The 27997-nt window shown below is 40.8% G+C and overlaps 1 protein-coding gene across 11 annotated transcripts in view; it reads left to right on the top strand.

Annotated features, from left to right (window-relative positions):
* The first annotated feature begins 17849 nt into the window (after positions 1-17849).
* SINHCAF (SIN3-HDAC complex associated factor) overlaps positions 17850-27997 on the top strand; it is a 29235-nt gene continuing 19087 nt past the window's right edge. Inside the window, exon 1 of one of the 11 annotated variants that reach the window (XM_059935584.1) lies at positions 17850-18146. The gene's annotated coding sequence lies outside the window, so the exon portion shown is untranslated. The other 10 variants (XM_059935585.1, XM_059935586.1, XM_059935592.1 and 7 more) reach the window with 10 other exon arrangements.

Genomic DNA, 27997 nt, shown 5'->3' with positions numbered 1-27997 from the left:
TGGGTCTCAGAGGATGAGATAGCCTTCTATTGCTCCAGACCAACCCATCCACTTCTGTCCTTGAGTCTTCTCTGTATTCTTTTCCCAGAACCTTGCTTTATCAGACATATACTCTCTCTTTATCTCCAATGTCTTCCTCTCAACTCATTCTTTTCATTTCTTTCAACAAATATTTATTGAGTACCTACTATGCAGCATAAAATGCAATGCTGGGTCTCAGCCTACAAGCATGATCAAGTTATTCACACACTAAAACATAACAAAACATATAAACAAAAAACTTCCCTTGAACTTTCATTCCTCTCTAGCTTCTGCTCTCTCCTTCCCTTCCTCAAATCAGATCTGTTCATCTATTCCTCTAAACATGTTGATTTCCCAGTTTTCTCAATCTCACTTCATGTGACCATTATCCAGATTAGAAAAAAACACTTATTCTAGACTCCATCCTCTCCTTCATATACATTTAGTAAAAACCAAGTCCATCTTATTTCCCTCCTTGAAATCTTCCAATCTGTCCTCTTCAGTTAGTTCATTTATATCCAATTATGGCCCTTAATGATATATATTTTTTTAAGTTAAAAAAAATGTTTTTTGGCTGCGTTGGGTCTTCATTGCTGTGCGCAGGCTTTCTCTAGTTGTGGCGAGCGGGGGCTACTCTTTGTTACGGTGTGCGGGCTTCTCATTGTGGTGGTTTCTCTTTGTTGCAGAGCACAGGCTCTAGGCACATGAGCTGCAGTAGTGGTGGCACACAGGCTCAGTAGTTGTGGATCACGGGCTTAGTTGCTCCGCGGCATGTGGGATCTTCCCCGACCAGGGCTAGGGCCCGTGTTCCCTGCACTGGCAGGCGGATTCTCAACCACTGCGCCACCAGGGAAGCCTCACCCTTAATGATATATTGCCTAAACTATAGCACTATAATCTTAAGTGATCAGCCTGCCTCCAGTCTGATTCCCTTTTAATCCGTCCACACTGCACCTAGAATTAGATATTTAAAAACATGAATCTGGGGCTTCCCTCGTGGCGCAGTGTTTAAGAATCCGCCTGCTAATGCAAGAGACACGGGTTCGAGCCCTGGTCCAGGAAGATCCCACATGCCAAGGAGCAACTAAGCCCGTGCACCACAACTACTGAAGCCCGCGAGCCTAGAGCCCGTGCTCCGCAACAAGAGAAGCCACCGCAGTGAGAAGCCAGTGCACTGCAATGAAGAGTAGCCCCCGCTCGCCGCAACTAGGGAAAGCCTGCGTGCAGCAACTGAAGACCCAACGCAACCAAAAATAAATTAAATTAATTTTAAAAATAATAAAATAAAATAAATAAAAAATTAAAACATGAATCTAATTATGTCATTCCCCTGCTCAAATGCTTTTAATGGCTCCCATTTCTTACAGCTTAAGTCCAAGCTCTTTAATAACATGGCTCACGGGCCCTTCATGACCTGACCAAACTTATCCCCCATTAATCCCAATCATGCACTTGACACTGTAATAATTCTGCATGTTCCTTCAATATGGCATGCATTTTCCCACTTAAGAGCTTTTGTTTATGCTGTTACTGCAACTTGGGAAGCCCTGCCCATGTTTGTTCGCCTGTCAACCTCAGATTCATCCTTCCAGATCCACTCAAGCAGCATTTTCTCCAAGCCTTCTCTGAACACCAGGCTGTGCTAAATATTCCAACTTTGTTTTTCCTTAGTACCTTGTGCATACTTTATCATGTTATGCTGAAATTATCTATTTACCTATCTGGGATCCTTACAAGCTCCGTAAGGGCACAGACCATGTGAACTCATACAGTAGTAATGGGGAGTATGCTTTATTTAATACAGAGCTTGTATTATTTTGAGTATTTGGGTAATTACTTTTTATGTAACTGTTATGTCTCCCTTGTGAGGCTGGAAGCCCATTAAGGATAGGAAGTATATTTTATAACATTGTGCATCCTTACCAAATAGCAAATGTTCATAAAGATATTAATTAACGATTATTATTGTGAATATTATGAAAAACAACTCAAGTTTATACTCTACTACTTGTGGGTTAGCTCTATCATTCCTACATAATAAGAGAAGTCCATTTCAGGTAAAATCTAATTACAACAAATTCCAACAAGATTTCTAAATTCTTATACTGAGAGTTAATATAAAACATTGAGAGGAGTGAAGTGTCAGTTAATATTACACGTACACACAATTTTTTTTTTGTTATTGTAAAAGTATCCAGCTAACAGGCAGAGATATCAACAAAATTTGGCTGCCTTAATAGATGATTCCTTAGGTAAGGAACACCATATTTTGCACGGCATATGTAGGCAGTCCTGTTCAACCACATTCTTGCTGTGGTAACTTTAAGTCCCCTTCCCCGTCCCAGATAAATTCATCTTTTTTCAAAGCACTACCAGAATGATCTAGTCCTCTTTTGCTTTCTTACAATTTCAAGGGAATTTGGGAGAGTCAAGGAAAACGTTTTTTTCTGTAAGAATATTTATTATTTCCACTTGGCCCACTGCTTGGGAGAGGGCTCCAGGGTGGTTAAAAAGCTGCCTAGTGCACATGAAAAGATGCTCAACATCGCTAATTATTAGAGAAATGCAAATCAAGACTACAGTGAGGTACCACCTCACACAGGTCAGAATGGCCATCATTTAAAAATCTACAAATAACAAATGCTGAGAGGGTGTGGAGAAAAGGGAACCCTCCCACACTGTTGCTAGGAATGTAAATTGGTGCAGCCACTATGGAAAACAGTATGAAGGTTCCTCAAAAAATTAAAAATAGAGTTGCCATGTGATCCAGCAATCCCACTCCTGGGCATATATCCAGACAAAACTATAACTCGAAAAGATACATGCACCCAAATATTCACAACAGCACTATTTATAATAGCCAAGACATGGAGAGAACCTAAATGTCCATCAACAGATGAATGGCTAAAGAAGATGTGGTACATATATACAATGGAATACTACTCAGCCATTAAAAAGAATGAAATAATGCCATTTGCAGCAACATGGATGGACCTAGAGATTATCATACTAAGTGAAGTAAGTCAGAAAGAAAAAGACAAATACCATATGATATCACATACGTAAAATCTAAAATATGACACAAATGAACTTATCTATGAAAAAGAAACAGACTTACAGACATGGAGAACAGACTTGTGGTTGCCAAGGGGGAGGGGAGGTGGGGGAGGGATGGATTAGAAGTTTGGGATTAGCAGATGCAAACTATTATATGTAGAATGGGTAAAAAACAAGGTCCTACTGTATAGCATAGGGAACTATATTCAGTATCCTGTGATAAATCATAATGGAAAAGAATATGAAAAAGAATGTATGTATATGTATAACTGAATCACTTTGCTGTACATCAGAAATTAACACAACATTGTAAATCAACTGTACTTCGATAAAATAAAAATTTTTTTAAAAAGTTGCCTAGTGGTTGCAGAGAGAGTCTTCAGGCCAAAGGCCCGACACAAGGGGGATGCCAGAGGGGCTCCTCAAAGGCCACCAGGCTCTGTTCTGGAGGCTCCTAGACGTGCTTGAGGGTAAGCCCTTTCGAAGAGACCCTCGCCCAGCCCAGTGTGGGGCCTCCAGCCTGTGGAGCGTAGTTAGGTCTTGGCCGTTTCTTGATGAGTTTCACGTTTTCATCTAGGAAGGGGCTCTCCAGGAAGTCACAGAGATGGGGGTCTGCATGGGCAGAACCCAGGGCATGCAGATCCCAAAAGGCTGGTTCATGAGATGGTGGCTTTCCTAGCGTCCTGGGTTTCCCCACTCATCTTGGGAGTGCTTCTGCTTGTCTTGGAAGAGGGCTCAGCCGCCGTGTAAGTTTTGCTTTCTCAAGAGATACTCACACTTCTGATGAATCTGGGAGTTCATGGTTGATCAGCAGTAAGGAGCTAAGCTCCATACTGTTGGCTGGTCCCAGAGGTTGAGGATGGCTGAGTGGTTGATTCTGAAGCTTGTGACTGGAAAAGAGGTTGGAGGGTGATAGGAAGCTAGAAGAAAGGGCGTCCCTGGGCCTTTTCTGTCCAAATACTGTTGAAGCAAGAGACAGATCCATGGGACCAGGAGAGCAATGAAGGCAAACTCTTTATTCTTCCAATATAGCATAAACATTTTTTTGCAAGTGTGATCTGGATAAAAGAAGGATACCTTTCAAAGGAAAACAAAGAACATAGCCATCATAAAAGGGCAGCATGTAGCCTGAGGGAAAGACCTAAGAAGCCTGTTTTCCTTACTCCTTATGGCTATTTCCTTGTTAATACTTAAGGTGTGTTTGAGCACACCTTCGTGCACCAGTTGTTTTACCTCTTAACCTCATTGTTCACTACCTCCCTAGAGCTTATGCCACTTGATCCTCACAGTGTTTGTATCACCCAATCACTTGGACTTTTCTTCCTATAGAGGTATCTCTGATTCTACATTTGAATTTACAAAAATCATTAATGATTATGAGTAGCTTAACAAATATTCTTAGGCAACGGCTTTTCACAAGGCACTATGGAAATTCACAGACAAATCAGGTGTGGACGATCCTAGCAGTCCTTGACCCTTGGTATGCATCAGAATGACCTATGCAGGTTTTTGTTTTTTTTTTTTTTTTTAATATGCAGGCATCAACTGCAGAAATTCTGATTCCATTGGTTTGTGGCCTAATACATTTTAAAAGTTAACACTTCCGTTGATACCAAAATCAGACAAAGACACTGAAAGAAAAGAAAACTGCAGACCAACATTCCTTATGAATGTTGATGCAAAAATTCTCAACAAAATTCTAGCAAAACAAATTCAGTAGCATATTAAAAGTACATACCATGACCAAGTGGGATTTATTCCTGGAATGCAAGAATGGTTCAACATACCAAAAAAAACCCCCCCCAAAAAACAAAAAAAATCCCCACTTATATGATTATCTCAACTGATGCAGAAAAAGCATTTGGTAAAATTCAACACTCTTGTATGATTAAAAACACTCAACAGACTAGGAGTAGGAGGAAACTGCCTCAACATAATAAAATCCATGTGTGAAAAAACCCACAGTGAACATCATACTCAATGATGAAAGACTGAAAGCTTTCTCTCTAAGATTAGGAACAACACAAAAATGCCCACTTTTGCCACTTCCATTCAACATAGCACTGGAGGTTCTATCCAGATCAAATAGGCAAGAAAACTAAATAAAAGACATCCAAATTGGAAAAGAAGAAGTAAAATTATCTGTTTGCAGATGTAAGGAAGGAAAGGATTTTCCTGAACACTCTTATCCCTGGCTGTGTCTGAAAAGTAAATGGACAAAGACAGATTAACAGGAGAAAAGCATACAGATTTATTTGTTTTACATGACATGAGAGCTTTCATAAGGAAATAAAGACCTGAAGAAACAGTTAAAACCTAAATATTTTTATGCCAGATTTGAAAAAGTGTAGACAGTTGTTAAAAAAAATGATAGGTCAGAATATGAGGGAAGGGTAGTAAACTGAGGGAAACTTATCAAGGCCTGTTTGATTGGACTTTCTTTGGTGACCCTTTATTTTTGGAGATAAGGATGCTCCTTTTCTCTGGGTAAAGGCAGGGCATCTCTCACGTGAGATGAAACTTGATGAAACAACATGACTTGCTTCAGGGGAGAAGGGTTGGGGGGAAGGTCAAAATGATTTTCCTGTTTCTGCCAATTTCTCAAACTTCTTTAGCTTAAAATATCCAACATATCAAGGTGCCATAATATGGGGTAGCATGTCTCGAATATCATCACAGATGATATGATCTTATATGAAGAAAACCCTAAAGATTTCACAAAAAGAACTGTTAGTACTAATAAATGAATTCAGCAAAGTAGCAGGATACAAAATTAACCCACAAAAATCAGCTGAATTTCTATACACTAACAATAAACAATCTGAAAAGGAAATTATGAAAATAATTCCATTTACAATAGCATCAAAAAGAATAAAATACTTAGGAATTAACCAGTGAAGGAAAACTTGTACAATGAAAACTGCAAAACGTTGTTGAAAGAAATTAAAGAAGATATAAATAAATTGAAATGTATCCCATGTTTATGGATTGGAAGACTTAATATTGTTAAGATGTCAGTTCTTCCCAAAGTGATCTACAAATTCAATGCAATCCCTATAAAAATCCCAATGATGTTTTTCTCTGAAGTAGAAAAACCCATCCCCAAATTTATGTGAAATCATAAAGGATCCTGAACAGCCAAATAATCTTGAAAAAGAACAAAGCTGGAGGACTCATATTTCCTGATTTCAGAACTTACTACAAAACTACAGTAGTCAGGGCTTCCCTGGTGATGCAGTGGTTGAGAATCTGCCTGCCAGTGCAGGGGACACGGGTTTGAGCCCTGGCCTGGGAAGATCCCACATGCTGCGGAGTGACTAGGCCCGTGAGCCACAACTACTGAGCCTGCGCGTCTGGAGCCTGTACTCCGCAACAAGAGAGGTCGCGACAGTGAGAGGCCCGCGCACCGCGATGAAGAGTGGCCCCCACTTGCCGCAACTAGAGAAAGCCCTCGCACAGAAACGAAGACCCAACACAGCCATAAATATATAAATAAATAAATAAAATTAAAAAAAAAAAAAAACTACAGTAGTCAAAACAGTGTGGTACTGGCATAAAGAGAGACATATAGACCAATGAAATAGAACTGAGAGCCCAGAAATAAACCCATGCATATATGGTTAAATGACTTTTGACAAGAGTGCCAAGACGATTCAACAGGGAAAGGACAGTCTTTGCAACAAATGGTGCTGGGAAAACTGCACCCACAGTTTTCCACAAGCAAAAGAATGAAGTTGGAACTTACTTAACACCATATACAAAAATTAACTCAAAAGGGATCAAAGACTGTAATATCTAAAACGTAATACCTAAAACTATAAAACTCTTAGATGAGAGAATTCCCTGGTGGTCCAGTGGTTAGGACTCGGCACTTTCACTGCCGTGGCCTGGGTTCAATACCTGGCTGGGGAACTAAGATCCTGCAAGCTGCATGCAGCCCCCTAAACAAAAATGGCCACCAAAAAAACCTCTTAGACGAAACACAGGGCAAAAGCTTCATGACACTGGATTTAGCAGTGACTTCTTAGATAGGACATCAAAAGCACAGGCAACAAAAGAAAAAATAGCTAAATTGCACTTCATAAAAATTAAAACATTTTCTGCATCAAAAGACAATATCAACAAAGTAAAAAGGCAACCCAAAGAATGGGAGAAAATATTTGCATACCGTATATAAAGGATTAATATTCAGTATATAAGGAGAACTACTAAAACTCAACAACAACAAAACAACCTGATTCAAAAATGGGCAAAGAACTTAAATAGACATTTTTCCAAAGAAGATATACAAATGGGGCTTCCCTGGTGGCACAGTGGTTAAGAATCCGCCTGCCAATGCAGGGGACACGGGCTCGAGCCCTGGTCCAGGAAGATCCCACATGCTGCGGAGCAAGTAAGCCCGTGCGCCACAACTACTGAGCCTGCGCTCTGGAGCCCACGTGCCACAACTACTGAAGCCTGCACGCCTAGAGCCCGTGCTCTGCAACAAGGGAAGACCCCGCTCGCCACAACTAGAGAAAGCCCGCGTACAGCAATGAAGACCCAACGCAGCCAAAAATAAATAAATAAAATAAATAAATTTATTTTTTTTAAAAAGATATACAAATGGCCAATAAGCATATGAAAAGATGCTCAGCATCACCAATCTTCAGGGAAATGCAAATCAAAACTACAATGAGATCCCACCTCATACATGTTAGGATAGCTACTATCAAAAAGGCAGAAAATAACAATTGTTGGTGAGGATGTGGAGAACCCTTGTGCACTGTTGGTGGGGATGCAAAATGGTGTAACTCCTGTGGAAAACAGTGTGGTGTTTTCTAAAAGAAATTAAAAATAGAATTACCATATCATTCAACAATTCTACTTCTGGATATATACCCAAAAGAATTGAAAAGAGGGTCTTGAAGAGATATTTGTATGTACATGTTCATGGCAGCATGATTCACAATTGCTAAAACATGGAAGCAAAAAAAAAAAAAAAAAAAAATGGAAGCAACCCAAGTGTCCACTGATGGATGAATGGATAAGCAACATGTGGTATATACGTATAATGGAATATCATTCAGCCTTAAAAAGAAGAATATTCTGACACATGCTACAACGTGAATGAACCTTAAGGACATTATGCTAAGTGAAATAAGCCAGTCACAAAAAGACAAATACTGAATGATTCCACTTATATGAGATACTTACGGTAGTCAAAATCATAGACAGGAAGTATATAGAATGGTGGTTGCCAGGAGCTGTGGGGAAGGAAGAATGGAGAGTTACTGTTTAATGGGTATAGTTTTACTATGCTTTCACTTTTACAAGATGAAAAGAGTCATGGAGATGGATGGTGGTGATGGTTGCACATTATGAATGTATTTAATACCACTGAACTGTATATTTAAAATGGTTAAGATAATAAATTTTGTTATGTGTATTTTAGCACATTAAAAAAAATTGAAAAAAAAGTTCATTGGTGATTTTCATGCCCTCCACAGGTTGAAACTATTAGATTTAGCTCTCATTGTCATATAGAGACAGAGTAACTGAAATATAAAGCAGAAATTTATGTGGGCCTTAAGATAGACTGACAAAGTGCTAGAAGAGTTCAGAGGAGGAAAATAGTACTTGCTGTTTGAGGAATCAGGGCCAAGTCCATGGAGGACTAAAGTGGAATGAATCCAGAATTTGGACCTGAGAGACGTGGTTTCCTCTTTCACCTCCACCTCTTACCATGACACATGAGGCACTGAATAAGCCTCATAACTGTGAGAAAGACTCACTCACAGAATTATTGTGAAGACTTTAAACAATGAAGAGAGATAAAAACACGTGGAAGCACAGAGAGTAATGCTAGATCTAGAGCTGACAATCAATAAATGATAATTATGTCTGAACCTGAGCTGGCATTTGAGTCAGGGCTTGAAGGATGGATAAGATTTAAACATTCAGAGATGAGAGGGAAAGTAATTCTAGGTAGAAGAAAGAAAGAATAGCTTTTATGGGCTGCATGGTTTTATGGCTATTTATATACACGTACCATACAAAACATTTTTGGAACCTTTGAAGCCAAACCAGATATGGATCTTTGGTTCAAGAAGCTAACAGTTACCTTAGTAATTAATTCATTAATACAGGACTTCCCTGGTGGTGCAGTGGTTGAGAGTCCGCCTGCCAATGCAGGGGACACGGGTTCGAGCCCTGGTCTGGGAGGATCCCACATGCCACGGAGCGGCTGGGCCCGTGGGCCACAACTACTGAGCCTGTGCGTCTGGAGCCTGTGCTCTGCAACAAGAGAGGCCGCAATAGCGAGAGGCCCGCGCACCGCGATGAGGAGTGGCCCCCGCTCGCCACAACTGGAGAAAGCCCTCGCACAGAAGAACGAAGACCCAACACAGCCAAAAGTAAATAAATAAATTAAAAACAAACAAACAAAAACTAATACAGATACTTTTTCTTTTGTAATGTTGCTCGTATTCTTAATGGGCTACATGCGTTTTAATAGGTGTCTTTCTACCTTAAAATATTTTAGAAGTAATTGATGTTCATAAAAGCTCGAAGAGGAAAAAATTGTATAAAATAAAAATTACTCCTCCCACTTTCTTTCTCAATTCTATCTTCCTCAGAGATAACTGTGATTAACACTGTGGTATGTCTACTTAAAATCACTTTTTATGCACATACAACCACATTATATATATATTCCTTTTTGCCCCTCAAATGAAATCATAATTTACCTACTGTTCAGGAAACTGCTTTTTATCCACTTTAGAGTGCTAATATCTTCCAATATTAGTATATATAAAGCAGCCCCATTCTTTGAAATAGCAGCATAAGATTCCATTTTATGTTATGTTTCATCTTTTCTTCAATCAGTTACCTATTGATGATCATTTGCATTATTTCCATTATGAATAATGCTGGAATGAGTATCTTTGGACGGACCTGTGTGCTCTGTATAAATATATCTTAGGGGAAATTCTCAGAGTGGAACCAAACAAAATTTTCACATTTCAATAGATAATGTTAAATTGGTATCTTAATGGAATGAATAATTTATACTCCCAATAAAAGAATATGAGAGTTTCTGTTTTCCTACATGTTCATCAACCCTGGATATTATCAAACAAATTTATTTATAATCAAATCTAGATAAAAGTGGTTGATTTTCCTTACATTAAAATTATTAATAAAGTTATAAAATTTATAAATAAAAATCTTATTATAAGTATGACTAAAGTTTGGCATCTTTCCACATGTTTATTTCCATTTATATATTTTTGGGTGAATTAACTTTTTTATATTCTTACTCTATTAAGAAATTATCTTTATTCTGCAAGATTTTTTCAGTTTGACTTTTTTTCATTGATACTATCATATTTTTACCTGTGTACAAATTTTTAACTTTTATGTAGTTAAATTTATTAATCTTTCAAGTCTTTTGAGTTCCCTCGCTCCAGGATTAAAAAATTATTTGATATATGTTTTAAATTCCAACATTTAATTGCAACATTTTTTAAAAATAATATTCATGATATGACAAAAATAGGGAAAAGTTTATAAATTTTATCTTTTGATTATATTGCATCAATTATGGTAAAAGTTAACAGGAATATGTTTTGTTTATATTCAGTTTTCCAAATCAAGAATTTGGACAAAAATACCTAATTATTTAAAATATGGAGGCTTCCCTGGTGGCGCAGTGGTTAAGAATTCGCCTGCCAATGCAGGGTACATGGGTTCGAGCCCTGATCCGGGAAGATCCTACATGCCATGGAGCAACTAAGCCTGTGAGCCACAACTACTGAGCCCACGAGCCACAACTACTGAGCCTGCATGCCACAACTACTGAAGCTTGTGCACCTAGAGCCCGTGCTCCGCAACAAGAGAAGCCACCGCAGTGAGAAGCCCTTGCAATGCAACGAAGAGTAGCCTCTGCTCGCCGGAACTAGAGAAAGCCTGCGCACAGCAACGAAGACCCAACGCAGCCAAAAATAAATAAATAAAAATAAATAAATTTATTTTAAAAATATGAAATTTATTCTAGTGCTACTGGCAACTGTTCTGCTTTGAAGAAGTGTCAGAGGTAAAATTTTAAAGAATGCATTTTTTCAGTAGTAGTTTCAAAGATCTGGGATTCCCTTCCACAAAGTCTTATTTTGTAAATTATTAATCTAAGTATAGATTACATTATTGGCATTACAGTAGTGTTTTAGTTGTCAACAACTGCGTACTAACAGCCTTCCCTATTTTCAACAAGCCTGAGGATATGTTTTAATTCTATTCCTGTAAAGAAATTTAAATTATATTCATATAATAGACCTTGCCTGCTAGCAAAACAGTATGCAATGTTTTACTCTCCTCTGATACCATCTTCTCTAACCATTGCCACAGATGCAATATGGTACATTGATTACTTCTGTTTCAACTGCTCTGCCTTGTATTTCCATTTCTGGAACACTAAAGCACTGCCAAATTAACAATATATCTAGATAAACTATTAATGCTTATATCATCTGAAACCTTGAAACCAATATCTCTTATTTGTTGACCTAAGCTATGAGATTGCATTCTATTTTTTAAAATTCAAGTACAAAAATTCAAATTCTTCAAAATATATATTTAAAAAGTTTAAAAAATTAACTGTGAGCAAAATATTAAATTTTTCTAGATTCCTAGATATTTTATTCCCAAAGTTCTTAGAAATGGCAACCCAGCAGGTTTCTTTTACTTTTCTGTATTGTGTCTGCTTCTTCACTTGTTTATCTGTTGGTGACGTACTATGCTTGCCTTCAGTAATGATTTGAATAATTAGAACAAGGGTTCTTCCAGGAAGTGGGTTGTATGGATGGGGGATCAATTTCTTATTGACATTTAGAAAAATAAATTTTTGCAGAAGAAATATATATTGATTATACCAACTGTAATCTAATCATAGGGGTTTGTCTCTAGAGTCTCTGCACTTTTGTGGTGCAACTACTTCCAACTCAGTGTAGGTACCAAATCCAGAGGGCTTACATTCTGATTTCTCTTAGATTCCAATACCTGACATGATCTTTTCACTTGAACAAGATTCATGTGTGACTTTTATTCAAAGTCATGATACTTCTAGTCATGTCTTTGCCCACCACCCCAAGTACCTGGCTGTCTCTAAGAACTTTGTTCCTGAAGTTGCCATTGGTTCAACATTCTTTTCCCCCTCCAATCCTTCATATAATCCTGCTGATAATTCAACTTCACCTCTTCAAAGATGCTTTCTCTTACCTCCAGATTACATCAGATCCCCTTGCTATACATGGTTAGGCTCACAGTACTTTTTCCCTTTTATTTCTCACAGTTTGTAATTATATTTGTTTGGTTATTTGGAATGCCTGCCTACTGCATTCCATGAGAAATTGTTTCTGCATTGCTCCTCATTTTATTGTTAGAGCCTGGCAATTAGTAGATACTCAATAAGTATTTGTTGAATGAATGAATGAATAAATTCATGTCCAAACTCAAATCTCATACTCTCCAAAACAACATTCCTAACCTCTCCAGCCACAGTGATAGACAAATCCCTTTCCTGAACTTAAGGCTCCTATTGTTTTTTGTTTTTAATATTTATTTATTTATTTTGGCTGTGCCGGGTCTTAGTTGTGGCACGTGGGAACTTCGTTGCAGCATGCAGGATCTTTAGTCGCGGCATGTGGACTCTTAGTTGCGGCATGCATGCGGGATCTAGTTCCCCAACCAGGGATTCAACCTGGGCCCCCTGCATTGGGAGCTCGGAGTCTTATCTACTGGACCACCAGGGAAGTTTACTTAAGGCTCCTACTGTTGATACCACTCATTTATCCCATGGAATCATACTGATAGATTCACAGAATTCAATAGGAGTTTACAGATAGAAAGGTTTCTATTGTAAATAATGTAACTCATTGAAATAAAAGTCTTGGTTTTATTTTTGTGAATACCATCATTAATGATGGGGAGTTGCCTTCTGAAGTATCCTCACCCATCCTTGGACTATTCATATGTTTAGAAATATTTCTGATATTTAGCAAGACATTCTTGGGATTTTCAAGACTAATTTGGTTTCTAAGTGTAAAAAAATAAGCCCATTGGCTTTTCTTTTCCTTTTTCTTTGGCTGCGCTGGGTCTTCGTTGCTGCTCGTGAGCTTTCTCTAATTTCGGTGAGTGGGGGCTACTCTTCGATACGTCTCATTGCGGTGGCTTGTCTTGTTGTGGAGCACCAGCTCTAGGCGCGCGGGCTTCAGTATGCGCGGGCTTCAGTAGTTGTGGCACACCGACTCAGTAGTTGTGGCTCTCGGGCTCTAGAGCACAGACTCAGTTGTTGTGTGCCGCACAGGCTTACTTGCTCTGCGGCATGTGGGATCTTCCCTGACCAGGGCTCGAACCTGTGTCCCCTGCATTGACAGGCAGATTCTCAACCACTGTGCCACCAGGGAAGTCCCTGGCTTTTCTAATGATGGTCCTTCAGATAGTCAAAGATTGTTCTCTTGCTCAATCAAAACATAGCCCTTCCTTCAATTATTGCATTTATGCTGTGGTTTCCAGACTCTTTCATCATCCTGATTACCTCTCCTGTGAACTCATTCTAGTTTGTCAATGTCCTTCTTTTATTTATTTATTTATTTATTTATTTATTTATTTATTTATTTATTTATTTATTTATGACTGTGTTGAGTCTTCGTTTCTGTGCGAGGGCTTTCTCCAGTTGCGGCAAGTGGGGACCACTCTTCATCGCGGTGCGCGGGCCTCCCACCATCGCGGCCTCTCTTGTTGCGGAGCACAGGCTCCAGACACGCAGGCTCAGTAATTGTGGCTCACGGGCCCAGTTGCTCCGTGGCATGTGGAATCTTCCCAGACCAGGGCTCGAACCCGTGTCCCCTGCATTGGCAGGCAGATTCTCAACCACTGCGCCACCAGGGAAGCCCCAATGTCCTTCTTAAAATAAAATTACTTTTGTTACCGGTAATTTTATTTTTTAAATTATGCTATTCAAATGTCATAAGACTTAAAATTTCTATAAATTCAGAGGTTGCTCTTTCTAAGAGTAAATTTGTGACAATTCTTTAAGTCTTTAAGTTCAGAAATTTGAAAAGTTAATTTTGATTAAGTAATAGATACCTTTTTCTGGCAGCTGTCAACAGTTGCTGGAGGATTGCTTAGATCACATAACCAATTCTATACTTATAGTTTAAAATTATCTGACTTGCTCTGACCACTTGCTAGTTGAATTTCAAAAGGATTTAAACAAATAAGTAACAAAATATTGTGCTTGTTTAGGCGTGAGGAAAACGTTTAGTCTTATAGCTATTACCTGCTAAGGAACCAAACCCAATGTTTACTAATAATAATCAGCTCTTTCCTGGGCTCAACAAAAATGTTTTGATGTGGTTTGTACCAGTCTCTGATGAGGGTATCAGCCTTCATTTAAAAAACAATCATTAGCTTGAGTTGTCATTACAAACCTTACTAAATTGCTGATAATATCCTTCATTACCAAGCACGAATTGTCCTTTTCAGTCCTTTATATATAATTTTCCCTCCATTCCAAGATTATAATAAATTGTAAAATTGCTGACAATAGTTAATCCTCAAAAGAAGACAACAAAAGCTACAGAAGAAAAAGTAGCAAGTAAAATAGAATTATATAGAAATAAATTAGGTGAGGTAAGAGGGGCTTGAGCCTTCCTACTTCTGAAATGGTTTTACTATCTGGCAGTTATGATCATTAAATGTTTGCTAAATGAACGAAAACATTTGAGCAATAAGCATAATTCTACAGCGGGGACAACAAATTATAAGCGAGGTAGTTGGCTTAACCAGAGTACCTGGTAACTTATTTTCAATTTCAATTTTTACTACATTTTCTATTTCAATATATATATATATATATATTTTTTTTAAATTTATTTATTTTATTTATTTATTTTTGGCTGTGTTGGGTCTTCATTGCTGCGCGGGGGCTTTCTCCAGTTGCAGCGAGCGGGGGGGCTACTCTTCGTTGCGGTGCGCAGGCTTCTTATTGCGGTAGCTTCTCTTGTTGCGGAGCACAGGCTCTAGGCCCACGGGCTTCAGTAATCGTGGCACGTGGGCTCTAGAGCGCAGGCTCAGTAGTTGTGGCGCACGGGCTTAGTTGCTCCGTGGCATGTGGGATCTTCCCGGACCAGGGCTCGAACCCGTGTGCCCTGCATTGGCAGGCGGATTCTTAACCACTGCGCCACCAGGGAAGTCCCAATTTCAATATTTTTGATAACTCAGTATGACTTCAAAATAGCACTATAGTCATTAAAAATACTCAAATATTTTCCTAACATGGTGTAATTCAATCTCCTATAATCCAAATTTACATATTATAAATTCCTTCCTCCCTTCCTTCCTCCCTCCCTCCCTTCCTTCCTTCCTCCCTCCCTTCCTTCCTTCCTATTTCCCTCCTTCCTTCCTTATGAAAAAGTCACTTAGGCTATTCAGGAAATAGTATTTTAAAGTAGCTCATAAATGAAGCTATTGGCCCTGGATAGAGCCAGATATAACAACACGCTCAAGCAATGAAATGAACAAAAGAACCTGTGGAATGCACCTGGTTGTTCAAAAATAGCAGGTGCTTTTTTTTTTTTTTTAAGACTCTAAAGAACTCAAATTTCTCTTTAAGGATTTTGTTGCTACCTTTCCTACAAAAATTACCCAGATTGCTTCTTGACCCCTACTTTGAGAGTAGAGGAAGTCTTACTGTATGGTATTAGCTCAGTAGCATAGTATATCCAAAATACTGTAATTCCTGCATTCTTTGCACATTTGGACCTATTTCATCCCTGGATTACAATATATATTCTTTTTTTTTGGTATTGAGGTATAGTTGATTTACAATATATTAATGTCAGGTGTATAAGATAGTGATTCAATATTTTTATATTATACTCTGTTTAAAGTTATTATAAAACAATGGCTTACAATATATATTCTTTACATAAACTTTCAAGAGAAAAGGCATTCAAGGTGCATATTTATATTTTATATAAATATATATTTTATATTTATATTAAATATATAGATATATCCTATAAGCAATAATTGAAGTTTGAAAAATATTACTATACTTGCAATTTCCATACTTTCAGAAGCATATACTAATGTGAAGTTATTTTTGGAGTATCTGTCATAAACCATATAAGTACTTGAGACAACCAGGGCCAAACTTAAAAAATCCTCTTCAAAAAGAAGGTAGAAGTTTATGCTGAGTCCATTTTGCCACCAAAGCCCAGAAATGGTTATTAAGCCTATTCTGCTTTACTTATGCTAAGGACAGGCATTATATCAATCAAGGTGATCACTGTAACTTCCAAACTCATTTTAGGTTGAACACAAAAATTCTAAACTAAAACTGTTTTTATGTGAGATAAGTCTATAATAAAGTTGAAAATGTCCACTGATTTATTACTTACAAGCAATTAGTCAGAGTTTATTATGTTCTGTGCACTGTTTTAGGCACTAGAGTACAAAAATGAATACAACATTAAATTCTTGCCCTTAGGGAGCTCACATTTTAGTGAGAGGTGTCAGTTTTTTTCTCCTTTGCAGGTATTTAATATATCATTTTCATATACAGTTACAGAAATAGTATGCTACAGAGCTTAAAGAAAAAAAGAAGCATTAGTTGAATTCAGAAGTGGATTTGTCTTGTATGTACTAGGAATTGGCTGTCCTATTAAATTAGCATTTCAGAAGTATCTATTTAAATCCATATTGTTGACACTACAGTGAAAGCAGTGAAACTTGTCAGCAGATGATTAAGTTTTATGGTTGATGTCCACACTTTTGTATCCTGGGACCAATATCAAGTTTCTGGGAAAAACATCCTTCCTCTCTCCCTATGTCCCTCTATCATTAAGTCAGGGTCTCAGCCTGTTGGTGTTAGATGTGTCTGGGAATAAAGGTGTATCACAGTCATTTTTCACTTACTAATTTGAGAAGATTTATTTCACTTTTTCAGTTTTTTTCCCCTCCTGAGGCAAGAAGCATGGCTACTTTTTCAATTCCCAACACCATCAATTGGTAGTATTATTTCTGGGTGAGTGGAACACACACTTTACCAGAAGCTGGAGATGGTATGCAAGTCCCTAGATCACTGGCTTTCCACTAACTAGTCTTTTAGGAAAGCGACACTGTTCCCACGGAAATCAACAACCGTTCAACTCAGGCTTGAAATCTTAAGGCCGAAGTGGAGAAGAAAATTGGATTGTAAAGGGTTGGGTTACTGTTTGAGGGCAGACAGGAGTTAGTGAATGGATAGAGTGTCAAAATGGGACTTTACTAAAAGACTCATTAAAACTGCAATAAAGACAAACCTCTTCTGGCCCCAGAAAATTAAAAAAGAAAAAAGATTCAAAAACCCATTTTCAAACAAAATTTAGCAAATGTGGGAAACGTATAAACTCAGTGTGGATGCTTGCAAGACCACCTCCCCGTCACTTCAGGCCAGAAACCGGGCACAGGTGTGAGCATTTTGCAAAAACAATTTTCAAAACTATTTTTCAACGCGAAACGGCGCGCCTGAAGAGCTTCAGAGCGGAAAGCACTTCACGCAGTCTAGTGTTCTCCCTGGGTTGCTAACCTTTCCGCCTTTCCCATCCCGCCACTCCCCCTTGGCCGCCGCCTCCAGCCAGGGGGCGTTTGTTTACGTGACGTCAGCTGTAGTAAGCAGTCCCCGCCCCCGTTTCTCTCTGGCCGCCTCGTTTCCCGCGCCGCGGCGCTTCTCCCCTTAAAAGGACAATAGAGGCCTCGGGAGCGCGCGCGCCCGCCGGGCCTTCTCCCCTCCCAGCCATCGACGCGCGCGCGCCCGTATGCAAATAAGTTCGATTCAGGAGAATTTTGTACCAGGAGCCGCGCGTGCGCAGAGGGAAAGCGGAATCTACACCTTCCGCGCCAGCGGTAGCAACTGCAGAACTGCAGGAGACAATCTTTCTAGACAAGGCAGTTGAGAAGGAGGGAGCGTTTGGAGGTGGGCTTGGCTTGGCGTGCACTCCGCACCTCGGGAACGTTATTGCGCGTGGAACGTCTGCTTTTGGCAGGTGAGTGACTCGAAACATTGCTGTGGTGCAAAACTGTCTCACGAGGCATTGATTTAAGAGTGGCTTTTTTTCTCTTTTCACCTCACCTCACCACCTCCCCCTTCCTTCCACAGACACACACGCACACATTTATATACACACAGGAAGTTTTGTCTTGGAGATGGCATTGCTGGGAGCGCTGTTTTCGTGATCTTCAGACCTCAGATTCTTTTGTATCTGCATGTTTAGTGTGTCCTTTTCAATTGGGGAGGGTATCTGAGGCAAACCGAAAGTCTTGAGGTGGGGGAAGTGAGTGAAGCCTGGAAAGGAGTGAGGAATCGCCGGAGGTGAGGGATCCACGTTGAAGGTGACAATGACTTTTCTCAGCCGCAGTGTTCGCTGGCGACAAGGAGTTCGGTGGCTGAAAGGCCCGAGCGAAAAGGAGTTGCTGGCGATTGCGGAGGGACCCCGGGTCGGTGCACCCGCGTGGGCGCGCGCCCGGGAGTGGCCGGCCGCCGTTGTTGGACCTCGTGCTTTAGTTTCTTGCGGCCCCCGCGCGTGTTGTGATGAGGGTGGACAATGAACGCCCCTCGCTCGAAAACTAAGTTGCCGCCTACTTGCGAGCTGGCGGGCGGAGGGCGTTTAAATCGGCCTTTCGGGTCGGTGCCGGCGTGGCCCGAGTGCACGCGGGTGGCGTTGTCCGCCCAACTCCGGAGGGATGCGGATGCGACAATGAGCAACACGCGGCTGCTCGGAAGCGGCCCGGCTAGCAGACGCCTCTCCCCGGGCCGCGCCCAGTCAGCACGGGCGTCCGGGGTGTCTGTGGAGCCTCAACTTTGGTTCGCAATTTATTCACCTGTAGCGTAGATGTGGGCGCCGCGGCGCTCTCTAGGGCGACCGTGCGCGGCTTAAGATGGCCAGTCGGAGCCGAGTTGACTCCGGGATGGAGGCAGCGGCGTTGACTGAGCCGGAGGAGTGCGGGAACTCCGGAGGGCACTGCTTTTTGTGCCGAGCGTGACAGACCACGTGCTGGGGCTGCGACCCGGGTTTGGTCGGGGGTCCGGCTGAGCGTCCGGCTCGCGGTCAGCCGGGAGATGCGGGCGCTGTCGGGGCCGGCCGGCAGGACAATGTGACTTGCTGATGATGGCGTCTTGCCAGTTTAAAAAGCAGAGTGAAAGTCGCCAACTCTCGGCCGGTGCGGGGCGGGGAATCCGGGCGTTTCTTATCAAGGACATTGCAAAACTTCGATTAAATGGGCCTGCTGCTAGGGGAGGACGCCGGGACTAGCCCCGGAGTCCCGGGGCGCGGGGTCCGGACCCTTCCCCTGGGCGGTCGTTAAGTGTCTCCCCCTGAGAAACAATCCCACGTCCCTGAGGCTGCACGTAGGCAGCGCCCGGCTGGACAGAAAACAAAGAGCTGCATGTGCCGGTGCGGGCCCGGCCGGCGCTCGGGGCGGCCGCCGGGCGGGCTGGGCCCCCCCGAAGTTCGGACGAGTTTCGGGAGGGGCTTTTTGTCCCTCGGGCCCTCGCGGGGAAACTTTGGCGGCGCTACTTGTGCGCGGTGCGGTGCCGGTGCGCGGGGAAGGCGGCGTGCTACCGCGCGGCGGGCGGCCGAGGGGCGGCAGTCGGGGCCCGGCGCTGGAGCCCCGGCGCCGGGTGCCGCGACGGCCGAGGGCCCGGGAGAGCGCGGCCGCGAGGGCTCGGCCCGCTCCCCGGGGCCGAAGCCTGCGTCTGGGAGGTCTGTGGATCCGCCTTTGAAGTCGAACTGTTGCCATGTTTGAATTACGTCAGGGCAAAGCCATGAGGAGGAACAAGCCCCAGCAGCGCAGCGTGCGGGAGGCGCGGCCTGCGGGAGGCGCCGGGCCGGCCGGGTGGGCGGGCGGGCGCGGGGCCCGTTGTTCCGGCGCAGGTGAGGGAGGCGGCGGCGAGAGACGCGCTTCCCTCCCGCCGCCGCCGCCGCCGCCCCCGCCCCGCCCCGCCCCGGCAGGCAGCTCTCTGCGGGAACTTTCCTTCCGACCCCAGTTGCTGTGTTTACCCACTGATCCGCCAGGGAGCGGTTCTCTTTGCTGCCTGGTTGCTTCTGTCTCGGCCGTCGCCGCGTGCCCGGGGAGGGTGGGGAAGCGCAGCTTGGGGCGACCGCTGAGAACCGGGGCGGGACGGGGAGGCATTTTGCTGCTTTCGGGGAAACCGGCGAGCGCGGCGAGCACCCCTCCCCCACAGCCGAGCCGCGGCCCGCAAGTGCAGGGGGCCCAGCCCCGACGACACCCGAAAAACCACCGCGGGGAAGTTCGGGGCTCCGGTTGTCCTACAAAGGGAAGTGAGGACTGTGGGTGAATCGTGCGTGCAGCTCTCGTCTTTGTGTGTTTACGTGTGGGAGGGGGGCCGGCTGGGGCGAGGGCTGGTTTGGTTGGGGGGGGTGGCTTCTTGGGGGTGGTAGGGCGGTGCAGAGTTTGTTATCGTAACTCTGACCCTACTAGGTTTCTTTGTTTTTGTTTTCTCGCTCTAACGTTCGATTACTCCAGGCACCCGGAAGACCAGGAATTACTGTTTAGTCAAACATCAACCTGGGGCGAGACAGTTTCTTCCCAGCCGTCCTTCCCCCCGCACTCCTCTCTCACGTTGTCCTAAGGAAGCTTAAGAAAACTACACCCCCTTTCCTCCTAGTAATTAAAAAGATGAATTTGACCTTGTCATTAAAAGTACTCTGAAAGCACCTGTTTTTGAACTGGAGTTTGCCTGACTTGAAAAGCCCTTTAATAATTTATGTTGCAAAACCGAACACGTATATTAGTTGCTGAATCTAAATTAAATTCTGGGAGTTTATTTCTGGTGGACTTGGAGAAAAGCCCGATGGCATTTAAAGTATTTATATAATGGTTTGGGGAAGGGGGAATCTTCCTCGGCCCTAAAGGTATGCTTGGCTCAATGTTCCGGGCGTTATCTTTGGACGACCTTGAAGAAGCTAGCACGTAGGAGTTAGGCCTTTCTTGCAGATTTTCTGTGGGGACTGGGGAGGAAGCTGCTCAGGGGTTGACACAAGGTAATGGCTAGCGATCCCCGCTAGCTGCTTCATAGTTCCTGTGAACTGGGGTTGACCTTCTGGTTACCCCTCTTAGATTTTTTCTTTTCAAGCTAACTTTTTTTTTTTTGGTATGTGGCCCCAGGCATAGCTCAGAAATTATGCTGGTTTGACACATGGATGCTTCTTTGGTATTTGGGGTTTGCCTGCAGTCTAGACATCCGATAAGCAGCACCACGTCTGTTGCTTCTTTCTTGATTTCTCCTGCATTTTGACCATGTTTAAGGGCTAGAATCTAAAAGTGGTCATTACCGAAAAATAATAATATCCTGAGATGCCATGCCCACACAAACCAAAACATCCATACAAATTGAAACCAGTTTTGTGCTGTCATTGTTTTGTTATTAAATAAACATTTTCCCCGAGAGAATGAGAAACTTTGGATTTAATAACTTTTTGGCTTTGGGCAGTTGTTTCTCTGGGTCAGGTATTTAAAATGCATATGAGGCAAGGCACACTTAAAGCAAGTTTTACTTTTGGTTGTATTTTCTTTGTATATTATAAACATTTATTTAACTTGTTGCAGTTTGAAGTAAAAAAATTTCCAAAATGTATGCTCAACAATAATCATTAAAATGTTTGCAGAATAAAAAAATAAATAAAATGCATATGAAGAGCTTTGCAAATACACTGTGAAATTCTTTGATTTGTTTTTCTTAATTAGTATTTTATAGCCGAGTTACAGCTAGAATTTCAATATTCCGGGAAATTTCAAATAAAATATCTTAAGGGTTTTTGTTTTAAATATCAGATGAAATGTGCAGCAGAGATTTGGTTTATAAAGGTAAATGAGTTGAGACTGGGAAAGACACAGACAAGGTCTCTGCTGCCTTCCCTTTCTGCATTACTTTTGCAAGAGATTGGAGTTGAAAAGTTCAATACATAGTATATTCTAGAACCTTTGTGGGCCTCAACGCTGCTGTTGCACAGTACTATTAATTCTGTATATCTGGAACCTGGATGATCAATTTTTTCCCAGAGTTGTAATCAGGCCCTGGGAAAACCTGGCTCATGAGGCTCAAACTCAGGCAGATTTATGTCAAAAAAGCAATTTGAGAATGATTTTCCATGTAAAATAAGTTTTTCACTGGGGAAAGCTTAAGCTTATTTGAAATCTAAACCAACTTCATAAGCTGTTGTAAGGACAAATTAATTTACTGTGCCAGGCACATAGTAGGTTGCTTTAAAAGTATGCTGTTTTCCTTTTTTCCCTAAGCAGTGCTGGGAATATAATTGGCTAAGAAGGAGGGGAACACATTTGTTGAGGCACTAGGTTAGTTGTTCAGAAGTCTCTGGGGTTGAAATGCCTAGGTTCCAAAGACTTGATCATCTTAAGTAAGTCATTTTGTAGTCAAATTTTGTCACCTGCAGAATAGCAATAATAATAATAATACCTGGTTCTTGGGGATATAAATAAGCAAATCATGCGCTTGGTAAATACTGACTATTGTCCTGACAACTTTGGGAAGTAGACATTTTACAGAAGACAAAACTGAGGCCTGGATCAGTTTCCTTGCTGGAGGAAGTAATTCAGTAAATGATGAGTGGAAAGAATGAATGTCTTTGGCCTCTCCCCCACCTTCAGAAACTGGTTCTGGGAGTACACTGCCTTCAACTCCTGGTTGCCAATCCAATTCTGATTCAACCACTTTACATCAAAAAGTCCTGTGGAAATCTAGAATGTGCTATTTTCTTTCTTCCTGATTTGTCCACAAGAGTGTCCTGTTATAAAGTGAAAATATTTTGTTGTCTTTTGGTTCTCCAGTTTCTTTCTCTCTCTCTTTTTTTTCAGTTTCTCTTTTAATTGAATCTGCAACTAAGGTTTTCTGTATTATGGAAATGATCTGGAAATGCAGCTAATGCAAAAGAAGGGAGTGTATTTTCAAGGGAGCAAAGTTTTCTTTTTGTACTAGAAATATGGAAGTCACAGGCACATTTGCTATTATATATTCAAGTACAAAAGTTGCAGTTGAACTAAAATAATTCATTTCTAGCTTCATATTTAGTTGTTTTCACGTACTATAAGTTTGGATTAATGTTTTTTAAATTTGGTTGGTGTTAATATATGCTGAGTTTAAATAGCTCTCATTTTGCGATTCATTTCTCCGCACAGCATTCTCCTAATCTTCCCTTCCTCTCCACGTGCCTGCTTGAAATCGGCAAGAAATATTTTTTCTACCAGTTGTTATGAAAGCATTGACTTGTTTACTATTAATCTTTTCTAATTAAAGTAATTCATTTGGTTTACATTTCCTGGAAATCTTAAAAGCTCACAATTTTTTTCTACAAAAGTCTACAGACTAAATGTTAAAGAAAAATGACACCATTCAAAACATCAGTTTTGGCTACCCCACTCTTCTTAGCAAGTTCCACCCAGTTTTGTATACTTTGTACATTCAGCACCTGGTTGTAATATAACTTAGTTTCTGCCCTGTTACAGTTTATCATTGAGTAGAGGAAATAATACATTTAGTTTCTGCCCTGTAACAGTTTATCATTGAGTAGAGGAAATAACACATTAAACAAGTTCTGATGTGTTTGTTAGCTATGGAAAGGTTTTGTAAAAAGATAATCCTTGAAGAATTTCTCAGGTTAAGGGGATGGAGGAGAAACCATCCTGGACAAAAATAGCCTAAGTAGAGATGCGGCTAGTTATTTAAGTTGGTTTGACACTCCTGGAATATCAGAATTCTAAGTTGGGAGCAGCTGGTAGTCAGGACTAGATCCTGAAAAGCTTTGAATTTCTTGCCAAGGAGTTTGGATATATCCTGAAGCCAGTGTTGGTACCTTGGAAGGAATATTAACATTTGAACTTTAGGAAGATACCACCTGTCTGAAGGGTGCAGGGAAGTCGGTTATGAGGCTCTGACAGGTGTTTGAACACCATAATGAGGGACAAACAGGCAATGGGGATGGAAGGGACATGAACCAGAGAAGTGAAGGAAGAAGCAGATTTGCTAAGGATTTCATCGTGGACATGGTTGGGGACCATGCAGAGGATAAGAAGAGAGAGCCTAGTTGACTTGCAGATATTTTGTGTGACTGTATGGATGGATGATAACCAAGATGGGTGAACACAGGAGGAGCATGTTTGGAAGAGAAGACTATATAATCAATTTAGGGCATTTAAAGGTTAGGACTGCCAGTTCTTGTATTGGTGCTTCAGAGAGCTTAAGGAACTTTCCTGAGGTTTGGGTTAGACCAGGTGTGTGCTTTCTTCACATTTTTGTCAAACTTGAAAATGGGAGAACAAGCTTCACTGAAAGGAATATGGTCTAGTTTCATGAACTTAAAAGTCTCTCTGAAAATGCTAAGTTTCTCTTTTCCCACAAACCTGGTCTTAAAAGAAAACCTCCAGAAATCAAGATTCTACCTTCATTTTAATTTGTTGTGCATGTCTTGGGACAGATAGAGTTTATATTTCTATAATGTGCAAGTCTTATAAATTTAAGGAAATAAATGGTGTACATACACTGATATTTTCATACTCTTGCTTCACAGCATCCCTGCAAAGTAGAAGTGAGATTTCACCCTAATATTACAAAGGGAGAAGTAAAATTCTAAGTGACTTCGTATTTACTTGTAAAGACAAAAGCAGAAATAGACTCCAACTTGACTCATAGTGCCTTCTTCACCACACTCACAATAGTTATATTTCTTACTGATAATCATCTCTTAAAAGCAAATAAATACTATGTTCCCAACCTTTAACTTTCCCATCCACTGGAATCTCTCTTAATCTGGTATTGGGATACCCAGTTTTTTTTTTTTAACACTGTCAAAATGGGATTTTTTTATACTATCTAAAACTCAGACCTGGATTTGTGATTTTTATTTTTAACCTGTGCTACTTCAGCTGAACACTTATTTCTGAGTCTGACCCCTTTCCTGTAGGAGGAGTTCTAGATTCTGCTAACGTGGATTCCATAGGCACCACTGTATAAATATTTTACCATATAATTTCTCAGGCTGGGTACATGTTTGGAGAAGCTATTGGCGAACAAGTGGGGATCCATCACCTCTTTTTCAGTTTTCCTCCAGGCAGGTTTAAATTTTTAAATTTCACTTAAAAAAGTGAATCAGTAAAGTAAATTCAGAACCTTTGGTGTTGGGATGTGGGTTGGTATCTACTAGAAGTAGGTGAGAGGAAATAGTAGTGTTTAATTGCCCCATGGCTTTCCTTAAGCCCTGCAGAAACATGTCTCCTTGTAGGGGAATACTGCATCCAAGTGGCCTAGCAGGAGGAGAACACAAAACACTCAATCCTATTTGACCCTTTGTGAAGAGTGTTGCTCCAGTTACACTGTTAGTGTTTACTGGGTCCTGTACTTATATGTGATTAAAGATAGCGTACCGTTGACTAAAATGGTGTCGAGGGTAGCATTACTAGTTCCAAGAACTCAAGGTTGCCCATAACTTTTGATCGTGAGTGTTTTTTCGTATTTATTTCTCTTCACTTCCCATCATCCTGCCATTTAAAGTTCAGGTCTAAAGAATACATCTCCCTCACTTCAAAGTTGTCTTTGGTTGCTTGGTTCCTTTTGTCTTTGTTCACCACTGCTTCCTTCCCACTTTACAAATCTTTTGCTTGTCTCTTCTCTGCAGTTTCCTTCCCATTCTGTTCTGTCTGTTCTGATTTTACTAGTCTATTCTGTACTTTCTCCTGTGGAATATATTTCCTAATGTGTGTCTCTTTGTATGTCTTTGAGGAAGTTTATTTAAACTCTCTGGGCTTTTTCAGATTCCTCTTTAGTTAAGTCAAGATATGTGATGATAACTAAGGTTTTGGGGTGTGGTGCTCTTGATTAAAAAAAATTTCAGTATAGAAGGGAGTAAAGTGAAAGTAAGCCTCCTTAATTCTTGTACCCTTCAGAGGCAACTGCTGTTTACTAGTTTTTAAGAATCTATTTTAAAAAGCCAGTTTGTGTATTTAAGTTCTCATTAAAAACATACTATAGGATTATACTGTATAACAAGATACCTTGGATAAAAGTTCCCTCCCTGCACATGTCGTAGAACTACTGCCATCTTTTTAAGGGCTGAAAGGGTATCCTGTAGTATGAAGACACCATACGTTAACCAGTCTGAGAATCCATGGACATTTAGTTTGCTTCCAATATCTTACGTATTTTTTTTTTTAAAGGTCTAGGTCATTTGGATTTTAGAGAGAAAAAGTGATGATTAGAAGCTATAGGGTTTTGGTCTGTTGAAAACTAAGATCACTTTAATTTAAGAATGCTTTAGTTTGGGAGGTTGCACCCCTAATTTGTGCATCAGAATTTCACTTCTCAAGATGGCATGGACAAGTTGTGAAGTTAACTGTAAAGCTAATTTATCATCCTTGGCATACTTACTTCTCTCTGTTTTCTTCAATCTATCTAGTCCATCCAGTGGCATTTTGAGTTTTGAAAAGTATTTTTGAATATAAGAAAGACTTTATTACCCGGAAGGAATCTAGAAAGTAAAATTGGGGAAGTTATTACATTGGAGGAACTATTGGTGTCCTTCAAAGCATACATACCAACTAAGGTGAGCCTAATACATGTTACATTTATCATAATAAGAACCCTCTCCATTTTCCTAAATGTTAAAATCACACCCTTATAAGATTTGAAAGACAAGAAAATACTCTTCAGAATTAAGTTCTTCACCTCACTGTCTCCTAATTCCATATTAAAAAGGGTACTAGAAGCTCTAAAATTTGCATTTCACGATTCTTCATACTGTTTCTTAGTTGGAACTTAAAATCAGGTATTTGGTATTATTAAAAATTGTAAGACATCACCTTTAAGCTATTTATCAGAAAAATTTTCTTAAATAGCATTCCTTCACTATTGGCTGTGAAGATTTCTTTCCCATTTATATTGTACTGTACTCAGTAAACTTACCTTATGTGTGCCGAATTAAGTGTAGTAAGACATCATCCCTACTCTTTGGCTTCATAATCTCATTAGATCAGATTAGAATTGGCTCTTTTGTATCTTGATAAACAGTGGTTACTTCAGCCTTTCCTTGTCCAACACTAAGGTTGCATTTCCCATCCTTTCATTAAGTTAATGATTGAATTCTTTTTAAAGGTAAATTTATTTATTTATTTTATTTTTGGCTGCGTTGGGTCTTTGTTGCTGCGCGTGGGCTTTCTCTAGTTGCGGCGAGCGGGGTCTACTCTTCGTTGTGGTGCGTGGGCTTCTCATTGTGGTGGTTTCTCTTGCTGTGAGCACGGGCTCTAGGCGCGTGGGCTTCAGTAGTTGTGGCACGTGGGCTTCAGTAGTTGTGGCACACAGGCTCAGTAGTTGTGGCTCACGGGCTCTAGAGCCCAGGCTCAGTAGTTGTGGTGCACCGGCTTAGTTGCTCCGTGGCATGTGGGATCTTCCCGGACCAGGGCTCAAACCTTTGTCCCCTGCATTGGCAGGTGGATTCTTAACCACTGCGCCACCAGGGAAGCCCGATCACTGAATTTTTATGATCAACTTTTTGGAAGTTTTAAAGTGGAAGAAACCCCAGTAAATCAATCAAAACAAATGTTTAGAATTGATTGTTGCGTTTTAAAAATTCACATTGTTGTCTATGTATGCTATTTGTTCATATAATTACAGTTATTTCTCTTACGGCTTTTGCTGACTTAGCTATTAACTTTAATCTTTTTAATTTGGGGAGATTGAATTAAATTGGACAGAACAGTAATTTCAGCATGGTTGATTTGTCTTTAACTGTTACAGTATTGAAAAAGATTTGTGGCTTTTTGGCTGACAGTAGATAAAGAACTAATGTCAGTGAAAGTGCTTTATAAAACA

The sequence above is a fragment of the Balaenoptera ricei genome, chromosome 10, assembly GCF_028023285.1.
Source record: "Balaenoptera ricei isolate mBalRic1 chromosome 10, mBalRic1.hap2, whole genome shotgun sequence".
Classification (NCBI taxonomy): Eukaryota; Metazoa; Chordata; class Mammalia; order Artiodactyla; family Balaenopteridae; genus Balaenoptera; species Balaenoptera ricei.
This window is presented reverse-complemented; position numbering and strand designations above follow the sequence as displayed.